At 43.8% G+C, this 10088-nt stretch overlaps 1 non-coding gene across 1 annotated transcript; it reads left to right on the top strand.

Annotated features, from left to right (window-relative positions):
• The first annotated feature begins 8190 nt into the window (after positions 1-8190).
• On the top strand, positions 8191-8265 carry Trnat-ugu. Its single transcript has one exon. It is a non-coding gene; the product is annotated as a tRNA-Thr (tRNA).
• The last annotated feature ends 1823 nt before the right edge of the window (positions 8266-10088 follow it).

Raw genomic sequence — 10088 nt, 5'->3', positions numbered from 1 at the left:
CGCTTGATTGTAGCTTCTCTTTTGGTGTCCGTAATCCTCCATGGGACTTTGTTCCCATAGCTTAGTTCGGCGGCCTTCTGTTGACGTTGGAATTGGTCATGTTGTAAGAAGGTAGCTTTTTTTGGATTTCAGTCGTAATGAATAACCGTGAGTTCCAAACACTAGATGCGTTGGATCTGTTTCCGGCTTCATCTGTTCACTTTCTGCTGCTGTGTGTCATGTTACATCTGGAAGTGCTACTCCCATGACTGGAAAGCTTTTATTGAATGGGGTTGGTCTTACTCGTCCTGGGAGATTAAGGAAACTACTAAAACAAACTTATTTAAAAAGAAAATTAAGAACTACCTGTTAAGTCATACATAAATAATAAGACGATAACAATACATCTAACATTCCCTAACGCTTCCACACCATATTTTTTCCTTCTTTTCCTCCTTTTCGGAAAAACTTACTCCAGAGCTAAACATTGTATAATATTATTTTCAGGCCAGCAAATGGGAAGTTGTAGTGCACAAAATGGTCGTGACGTCACCTGAGAGTGTGTGTAGTGTTATGAAACGCTGTGTGTAAAGTAAGTGTAGTGTGCGCGGTGACTGGGAGTGAGAAGTGAATGAACAGTGTAGCATTACACTATCGGTAAACCAAATGATGTAGCGCTACTTTAAACTGACTATCTTGTATTCGGGAGGGTGGAGGCTACAATCATCAACCAGCTATCCTGATTTAGGTTTTCCGTGGTTTCCCTAAATTTCTTCAGGCAAATAGTAGGAACACTATAAGGCCACAGCCGACTACCTCCCCCATCCTTGTCATACTAGACAGTCTATGTCTCCAAATGTCTGTAGATGTGAATTAATTTCTTTTTATTCTTCTTAAATTGCAATACCAAAATATTTCCAATATCCCTGTAAAAGAGATCTACAGGTGCATAAAACTACCACTATCTACTACTGCTACTACTACTACTACTACTACTACTACTGTGACTATGCCATCTGTGTCATGAAGAGCTACAAGAAATTCACTAACATTCACGGAGTTCCTCCAAAGTGGAGCTACGAACTCTGTATCAGAGGAACACATAAGGAGAGGGGATGTGCGGAAGAAGCTGGGCTGCGCTCACTACGTGGTTCAAATGGTTCAAATGGCTCTGAGCACTATGGGACTTAACATCTGAGGTCATCAGTCCCCTAGAACTTAGAACTACTTAAACCTAACTAACCTAAGGACATCACACAACATCCAGTCATCACGAGGCAGAGAAAATCCCTGACCCCGCCGGGAATCGAACCCGGGAACCCGGGCGCGGGAAGCGAGAACGCTACCGCACGACCAGGAGCTGCGGACCACTACATGGTGTTTCTCAGTTTACAGACGAGGTTCTTCTATCCGATGTCTATACAGCGTTGTTTGTAAGTTAAGAGGCGATCCAGTTTTAACCTAAGGTATTTTGAGCGAATACAATGGAAGATAATGTGCGTTAAATAGAACGTAAATTCTACCCAGATAAAGCAATCTAAATATAGCGTTAATTTTACCCAAGTAAAGCAACCTAACATCTGGAACGGTAAAAACCATTTAAATAACAAGGCATAGAATCATGGAATAAGACAGAGGGGGGATGATCAAGCTAATCATTTATAATACAGACAGATAAGAGTCTGTGATTTTTCGAAGCAGCTCGAGAAAATGCACACTACTGGCCATTAAAATTGCTACACCAGGAAGAAGTGCAGATGATAAACGGGTATTCATTCGACAAACATATTACACTACAACTGACATTTTCACGCAATTTGGGTGCATAGATCCTGAGAAATCGGTACCCAGAAAAACCACCTCCGGCTGTAATAACGGCTTTGATACGCCTGGGTATTGAGTCAAACAGAGCTTGTATGGCGTGTACAGGTACAGCTGCCCATGCAGCTTCAACACTATACCACAGTTCATGAAGAGTAGTGACTGGCGTATTGTGACAAGCCAGTTGTTTGGCCCCCATTGACCAGACGTTTTCAATTGGTGAGAGATCTGAATGTGCTGGCCAGGGCAGCAGTCGAACATTTTCTGTATCCAGAAAGGCCCGTACAGGACCTGCAACGTGCGGTCGTGCATTATCCTGCTGAAATGTAGGGTTTCGTAGGGATCGAAAAGGGTAGAGCCACGGGTCATACCACATCTGAAATGTAACGTTCATTTTTCAAAGTGCCTTCAATGCGAACAAGAGGTGACCGAGACGTGTAACCAATGGCACCCCATACCATCACGCCTGGTGATATGCCAGTATGGCGATGACGAATACAGGTTTCCAATATGCGTTCACAGCGATGTGGCCAAACACGGATGCGACCATCATGATGCTGTAAACAGAACCTGGATTCATCCGAAAAAATGACATTTTGCCATTTGTGCACCCAGGTTCGTCGTTGAGTACACCATCGCAGGCGCTCCTGTCTGTGATGCAGCGTCAAGAGTAACCGCAGCCATGGTCTCCGAGCTGTTCGTGCAAATGGTTGTTGTCTTGCAAACGTCCCCATCTGTTGACTCAGGGATCGAAACGTGGCTGCACTATCCGTTACAGCCATGCGGATAAGATGACTGCCATCTCGACTGCTAGTGATACGAGGCCGTTGGGATCCAGCACGGCTTTCCGTATTACCCTCCTGAACCCACCGATTCCATATTCTGCTAACAGTCATTGGATCTTGACCAACGCGAACAGCAATGTCGCGATACGAAAAACCGCAATCGAGATAGGCTACAAACCGACCTTTATCAAAGTCGGAAACGTGATGGTAGGCATTTCTCCTCCTTACACGAGGCATCACAACAACGTATCACCAGGCAACGCCGGGCAACTGCTGTTTGTGTATGAGAAATCGGTTGGAAACTTTCCTGAAGTCAGCACGTTGTAGGTGTCGCCACCGGCACCAACCTTGTGTGAATGCTCTGAAAAGCTAATCATTTGCATATCACAGCATCTTCTTCCTGTCGGTTAACTTCCGCGTCTGTAGCACGTCATCTTCGCAGTGTATAAATTTTAATGGCCAGTAGTGTAAATATAGCGTAAATTTTACCCAAAAGCAACCTAACATCTCGAACGGTAAAAGCCATTTAAATAACAAGGCATAGAATCATGGAATAGTATAGAGTGGGACGATCAAGCTAATCATTTATAATACAGACAGGTAAGAGTGTGATTTTTCGAAGCAGCTCGACAAAACGTACGATGGGTGTTCAAGAAGTAGTACAACACAACCTTTTTTCTTAGTCATTTTAGTTGGAAAAACTGCGGAGATATTCCCGCTTGAGCCCCTATAGTTTCATGAAGTTCTTATAGGTAGTGGTGCTATACGTAGCCTTCAAAACGGCGTCTGTAACGGACAGACATTACAAGCAGAGTACTGTCATTGAGTTTCTTTTGGAGGAAAACCAGAGCATCTCAGACATTCACACGCGCTTTCAGAATGTCAACGGAGACGTGGCAGTGACAAAAGCACGGTGAGTCGTTGAGCGGAGCGTCTCTCATAATCGCAACAGGGTCGCGCAAACCTGTCCTATCCGCTCGGCCGCACACAGCTGTGACACCGGCCAACTTGGAACGTGCAGACACTCTCAGTGGAGGTGCTCGACGTATCACAATCAAACACCTCGCTGCACAACTGGACGTCTGTATTGGTAGTGCTGAGATACTCGTCCACCAGTTGTGGTACTGAGAGGTGTGTGGCCGCTTGGTTCCCCGCAATCTAACAGAAGATCATAAAGAGCAACGAAGGACCATCTGTCCGGAGTCTGATCGTGACAATTTTTTGTCGACTTTTGTCACAGGCGATGAAACATGGGTTCATAATTTCGAACCGGAAACAATACGGCAGTCGAAGGACTGGCGCAACACCATCTCCGAAGAAAAAGGTCAAAGCCGCACTCTGTGCCGGTAAATTGCGACGGTCTTCTGGGACTCTGAAGTGGTTATTCTATTTTATGTCCTCCCTTATGGTGCAATAATCAACTCTGAAGTGCATTGTGCTACCTTACGAAACTGAAGAAATGACTTCAGTGAATTCGTCGTCACAAAAATACAAATCAACTTCTCCTTCTTCATGAAAATTCAAGGGCTCACAAAAATCCGCGCGTCCGAGAGGGGCTGACAAATCTTCGTTGGTTTGTTCTTCCTCATCCACCCTACAGCCCGTGTCTCGCATCTTTCGACTTCCATGTTTTTGGCCTAATGTGGCACACAATCAGCGAGAAGTAGAATGTGGATGATGGGGAGGTTATTTGTGCAGCAAGACGCTGGCTCAGACGTAGGTCAGCAAAGTGGTAGCTTGTGGGCATATAGGCCGTCCCAGTTTGGTGGCGTAAGGCCGTGACATTGAACAGTTGAAAAATAGAGCTTTTCTAGTAAAGAAAATTGGGAATCATATGATGTATTGAAATCCTGAATAAAACCAATCTGCTTTCAGAAAAAATCCGTTGAATTCCTTATTGAATGCCCCTCGTCAGTGTAAGGTGACCCTTGAAAGCTTAGACAGAGCCCGAATGTTTTCGTGAGTCCCTCATCCGTTTTACTCCGAGAGAAGTGGAGCCGTAGTAAGACACTGGATCCATATTCGGAAGAACATCGACTCAAATATCCGTCTAGACATCCAGATTTAGGTTTTCTATCGTTTTCCTAAACCGATTTGATGACCTCAGAAGTTAAGTCCCATAGTGCTCTGAGCCATTTGAACCTTTTTTGAACCTAAACCGATTGAGTTACATGTAGGTATGGTTCCTTCGAAAAGAACAACACCGATTTTCTCCCCGTATATCCCCAACTCTAACTTGTGTTTCATCTGTAATGACGTCGTCGTCAACAGGACCTTATATTCTACTCTTTCTTCCTTTTTGCTCAAATTTTGGCAATAGTGAAGTCTGTGCAATGGTATAAGCTAAAGGAATTTAGAACTTTTGTTACTTGGTTGCATGTAATTTATTCGAAAGTTTTGCAGAACTGTTTGGAGAACGACAGTAGAGATCACTGGAAGCATGATAACTTTTCTCTCCTGAAAGACTTTTGATTTGGATAAGCAGTATTTCAGATAGACCATGAAACGATTCCATTCTGATTCCATCTTAGAAGGAAAGATGTCAGAATTAAGGTAAAATATGATTAAATGGAGTGAGATATCGCAGTGTTTAAGACAACGGACTCGCAATCGGGTGAACGGCGGCTGAAATAACCATCCTGCCATCTACATTTACGTTTCCCGTGGTTACCCTAAATCGCGTAAAGCAAATGCTGGAATTAAAAGGAAGGTTAGCGTTGGCCGTAATATTGATGTTTTATTGATAGTTCAGTTATTGTGATCGCTTCTCAGTTTTGGTTATTGATAACTTGATACCAGTGCCTGAGTTTAATTTGTACAACACAGCACTGAAGATGATCACTACGTGATCGAATATCGATTCTGCTATCAATAAAACATCAATATTACGGCCAACGCTGACCTTCCTTTTAATTTAACATATATGATCGTTATGTACACAGCACTCCATGGAGTCGGCAATCAATAAATGCTGGAATGGTTTCCTTGTAAAGGACACTATCGATTACCTTCCATTCTTTCTCTAATTCGAGCTGGTACTCCGTCTCTAATGACCTGATAATCAACGATAAACTGTAAGTTTTCCGTCCTTCCAACATGCTAACAAGACTCTCGGACACGGTCACTGAATCGTAATCACCGCCTGCTGGCATCGTTGACTTGATATAAAGTGAGTGGCTGAAAGGGGAAAGGATGGGTCTATTTAAATATACGAAGCTGCGAGTCAGCAGAGACGAAAGCAGCCTTCCAGTTTATAAAACAAAACATGTTACAAATCTGTCAAGAACGCAGTACAAAAATAGTGGCGAGCTCTTCCACAGCCTAGAAGTAAACAAGCGCCCGGCGAATGCCTGAGCCCAGCCAGTCATTTGCATCTACACTATGTCTAATGGAACAGTGGAAACTTGTTATCTAACGTGGCCTGTTCGTAGGTTTTTAACACCAATCACTCGTGGAGTGTGGGTCATTCGTTATTGCAGCCAGGGAGGGTAGTTTGCAGTACGCTATGCGGTGTATTTTTCCGACGAGATGTCGCAGTTGGAACGCATGTTGTATGTGTGATGAGCTCAAAACTGTAAAAGATGATGATGATACAAGTGAGTGATATGAGTAGACGTTCGGTGATCAGGATGGCTGCCTGTTGAAGTTGGGCTGCAGCAGATTCGTTGTTTCTGCAGTCGCAGATAGGCTACGAGTTGTGCTAGTGAGCATTTCCTGACACTAGACGCCTTCTAAATCTTCTACACCAAGAACACATTAGCAAGACTGACTATATCCGAGTAACTTTTCTGGCTTTGCGAGCCAAAAGATTTATTACCAGGCTCCATATCTGAATTGAGCGGAGATGCCGTAGGTGATACCTGACGTCGTAAACTGGAGTGAGTTAGGAACAACTGTATAATACGGGTGTGCATATCGTTACGAGGCTCACAGAGAAACAGGCCGGAGCGGTTACGTCACAGCATGTGATACTGTTTAACGACGGCCAGCATCCGTTTCCGGAGGGGAGCGAATAACTACGCTGAAGCAAAAAAATCGCGACATAAACGAAAATTGGTAGGCGTGTTCCTACATCTGAAAGGTAATGTTTATTCAAATTTTGCACTAGTCACATAGGAAAGGAGCCTGCGGTGCCACTATGAGGATGCAAATCAGGTTTTCTGTAAGTCACGCTGTAATGGTCGTGAGTGTGAGCTATCTTTGGGATCGGACCGGGTGAGCTGGTGTTAGTCACGAATGCCATTAAAGTGAGAAATGGACCTTTATCAACACCTCACTGATTTCGAACGAGGTTGTGTAATAGGAATACGAGAATCTGGATGTTCCATCTGCTGTATTGCAGAAAAGTGTCAACATGCTGCCTTCGTTCAAATGGTTCAAATGGCTCTGAGCACTATGGGACTTGACATCTGAGGTCATCAGTCCCCTGGAACTTAGAACTACTTAAACCTAACTAACCTAAGGACATCACATACATCCATTCCCGACGCAGGATTCGAACCTGCGGCCGTAGCAGTCGCGCGGTTCCAGACTGAAGCGCCTAGAATGGCTCGGCCACCGCGGCCGGGCATGTTGCCTTGCCCTGCTCTATCACCAGTTCTGTCTCCAACCGAGCACATACGAGACATCTTTCGACAAGCATTAATCGTCCATGTATTGACGGACCAAGTGCAACAGGCATGGAACCCCATCCCACAAACTGAAGAGTCTTGTAATCTGACTCTCTGTTGTGACAGAAGATAGAGGGACTACCCTCGGACCAGTGCGATAGGTCTCACAGTAACAGTAATTAAATGTTACTCGAGTATAATTAACATATTGTTTTAGTAGTAGCGGAGGATCTCTCAGTACTATGCTGTTCCTACGTATGACCTAGCCAACACTTTATTTTAGTATAAATATATGGAGAATAATTGAATAACGAGATAGAACTTAATGGCCACAAAGTGAAACAGTTCGTGCTACCCAGTGCGGTCGTTAAACTGGGGCCGAATAATACTAAAGTTGTGTGTGCAAAATCGCGATTCTGCTAGCAAGGCAAAGAGTAGTTGAGCTTAGGACTTGTAATTTGAATCTGAAGTAATAACAATAATTTTTATCATGTTCATTAGCGTACAAGGATTATGTTTGCAATAACAGGAATAATTAATGACTAAAGTGTGAATGATAATTAAATAGACACCCTAGCTGCAAGCAGGCGTTGATACACTTCATTGGAGACATGTTGAAAAGTGTGCCCCGACCGGGACTCGAACCCAGGATCTCCTGCTTACATTGCAGACGCTCTATCCAGCTCAGCCACCGCGGGTACAGAGGATACTGCGTCTACAGGAACTTATCCCTTGCACGCTCCCCGTGAGAACAGATACTACTGTCATATATAGTTAAAAAATATGGGTTTCCGGCCTTTGACCTTCTTGTGCGAACGCACACGCTATGCCCGAACTCGTACGGGACTTGGTAGATTAATCTGCCACGAGTAATGAGTATGATGGGCAAACATCTATTAGGCGCACTACGAATGTAGTGTTGTGGACATGTTGGGAATGTGGATCTCACGGGGAGCGTGCAAGGGATAAGTCCCTGCAGACGCGCTACCCTGCGTGCCCGCGGTGGCTCAAATGGATAGAGCGTCTGCCATGTAAGCAGGAGATCCCGGGTTCGAGTCCCGGTCGGGGCACACATTTTCAACATGTCCCCAATGAAGTGTATCAACGCCTGCTTGCAGCTAGGGTGTCTATTTAATTATCATTTCATTTCTAGCAAAGCTGCATGGTCATCCACGGTAACTGTTCTTTCGGGAACAGATACTACCGTCTTATATAGTTAAAAAAAATAATGTGTGAATATTGTAATCGAACCTTTTTTTGTACCACACAATTTCTGTAATCAGTTTTCGGCTTTGTGTGATAAAATGTGCAAGATAAAAAGTTGATCTCACCTCAACAAATTTTTTGATTTTAATTTCAGTAACAGTGAGCCTTAGCTACTTGATGAGTATTTCCATTAGAGCCTCGTAGCAAGAACAACGGACTCACAATGTACTTGCTACCTCTGTGCGGAGACGAGAACATCTCTTGAAGATGTCAGATTGGTAGACATTTTCGGATTTTCCATGTATCGATGTGATGCAGCAAGACGCAACTAGGGCCCGTCTTGCTACTGCACTGCAGATGGTGACAGGTAGGTATGGTTCTTACTGTGACGATACGATATTCCAAGCGATACGACGCAAAAGCAAGTTTTATTGGTGGAACGCGTTGAAGCGTAGCTGAAGCGACATAACTGGTTGACACTGGGAAGACAGCGATACAGCATCAATCCAGCTCTCTGTCGTATTTTCCAGTTCAATAGGGAGTGCTGGTTGCGACTCATTAACTGTGTCGTACAGTACGCAGTGAAGGAAATTTCAGATCATCTGATGTGCCTCAAAAAATTGTTTTTAGTTTCTGTTGATCCATTGTGGACGTAGGACAGCGGCTGGTCAGATATATGACAAAGAAATTTTCCAAACAGCCGTGCTAATTAGGAAGTTATTTTATATTGTTTTTGCTACCAGTTTCGGCAATTCAATATGACATCGTCAGGTCCCATATTCACATCAAAAAATTTTCAATATTTGAATACTGGGGCCACCTCAAATTGTGCTCAGTTTGCAGGCAAGTCTTCGAAGGAAGCACTTACGAATTCACGACATCCAGAAACAGACGCAATATCGATAATGTTTGAGAGGTGCATATGGGGCCTGAATACGGCACATTGAATTGCTGTAACTGGTAGCGAAAACAAAATAACTTCTCGATTTGAACTGCTGTTTGGGAATTTCTTTCTTAAATATTGTTTTTATGTGGATGAAACAATGCTACTTTCGTCTCTGTAGCAGCTACTTTCTCAGTAAAGATTTTACTTTTCGCGTAAATAAATTAAAAACTACAGTTTCGGGATTCGCGCGTGTTGTCCACTATGTAATCTTTCTCATTCGACTTTGAGGAAACTATTCGGTAAAAAAACTTGTTTAGAGTCATATCGTCTGATAGTACAGTTTAATAACGACCTGTTCCTTTTCGTTACTGCCTATAGTTATTGTGCTACATCGAAATTAAGTGAAAACAGCGGATGCTTAGGAAAGTTTCCAGTAAAAGATGTAGTCGCTGGCTGGTTTACTTTTGGTATATTTTAGGTTTTACAATGTCGCTTACCAAACGTAGCTAACATATCTAAATTTATTTTTAACGCTAGAAAGAGGGCCATATCTCTTTCCAGTCTCGGAATTTGTCCAGGATGAGGCTCAACGTAACACGCCGCACGCGAGTCTATTTCCACCAGCCGTGTCTTGTCTCTTGTATTGCTCCTGTGAGAACACGACTGTTGCATGCACGAACATTGCGTCGCGCAGCCTTTAATTGAACGTGTCGGATCGCACGTAGTACCGGCTCAGTGGGTTCCGCGCCTTTTGTGCCATCTGTGATAACGCAGAGAAGGAAACCACAAGCGCTCTCGCTC

Source organism: Schistocerca piceifrons, chromosome 5, assembly GCF_021461385.2.
Source record: "Schistocerca piceifrons isolate TAMUIC-IGC-003096 chromosome 5, iqSchPice1.1, whole genome shotgun sequence".
NCBI lineage: Eukaryota > Metazoa > Arthropoda > Insecta > Orthoptera > Acrididae > Schistocerca > Schistocerca piceifrons.
This window is presented reverse-complemented; position numbering and strand designations above follow the sequence as displayed.